Here is a 1,110-nt window from a genome sequence, read left to right as displayed (position 1 = left end):
TCTTTCTTTCCTAGCCTCACAAAAGAAAACAAAATGCTGGAAAATATCTCTCTAATGGAATCCTGATACAAACCCATAACACTGGCCCAGAATGCACCTGCATCTCAGAACAACCCACAGCAGATACGTAACATGGGCCAGGTCCTGCCATCCCCTCCCCACTGCCCAGAGTCACTGTCATCACTCAGGAGTTATGTTCCTAGGAGGTGGGGGGGGGGAGTGTGAGAAGTAGGCGCGTGTCCCTTAGATTATGTCATTTCACAGCCAATGATGGCTGCAGAGGATTAAACAAGGGCCAGGGAATTGTCATGTTACATTGGTCGTGGGAGTACAGACCGCCTGTGGTCCTTCCCCTTCCAGCTCCCAATAACGGAGAGACAATCTGAGAATCAGGCATAAGCCAGTTGCCATGGTGATCAACTCCTCTGGAACACATCCCTGTTCAGGAGAACAAGGTACACACCACGGTGCACCTAATTAACCAGAACAGGTGTCATAGGACGTTTAATAATAACACAGAAGATTGTCTTCCTGTCCCTGGGCTACACTCCTTCCCCCTTTAAGAGAGGAAGCAACTTCATAGAGATTCCACCCAGACAACCCCACTCCACATCTGTTCCCTGTCCATGAAGGAGTGACATGAAATATGAACAAACTCTTCCTCTCAAGGCAGCCTGAAGGTCCACCATGAGATACTGGACACGATGAAGTAGGTCTGAAAAACTGCAATTCCACAAAAGGAAGAACAATTCAGAGCAACTCAGGAACCTGAGCCCTCTCTTGGCTGAAGTTCCACGGTTGCCCATCCCCTGTTGACTCCAAGGCAACAGTTACCTCAACTGAGAAGTGAGCTCTGGGCTGGGAGGAGTGGACGAGGTGTGGGCTGCGGCAGTTAGAGTAACCTCCTGCCTAGCTCTCTCCACACTTCACTGCAGGTGTGGCCACACACAGCCCCATTGAATAGTTTTCTCACCAAGACCATCTCTCCCCACGGCCCCCTTAGATACAGTCTGCTCCTGTTCAAATCCCTTAGAAAGATATGGTGAGGCAAGCTTCAGGTGCCTCAGGAACACAATACAGGTCTGGGCTTTCCTCATGACCCTCCCTGTG

This window comes from Physeter macrocephalus, unplaced genomic scaffold, assembly GCF_002837175.3.
Source record: "Physeter macrocephalus isolate SW-GA unplaced genomic scaffold, ASM283717v5 random_3986, whole genome shotgun sequence".
Classification (NCBI taxonomy): Eukaryota; Metazoa; Chordata; class Mammalia; order Artiodactyla; family Physeteridae; genus Physeter; species Physeter macrocephalus.
Note: the sequence above shows the minus strand (reverse complement) of the source record.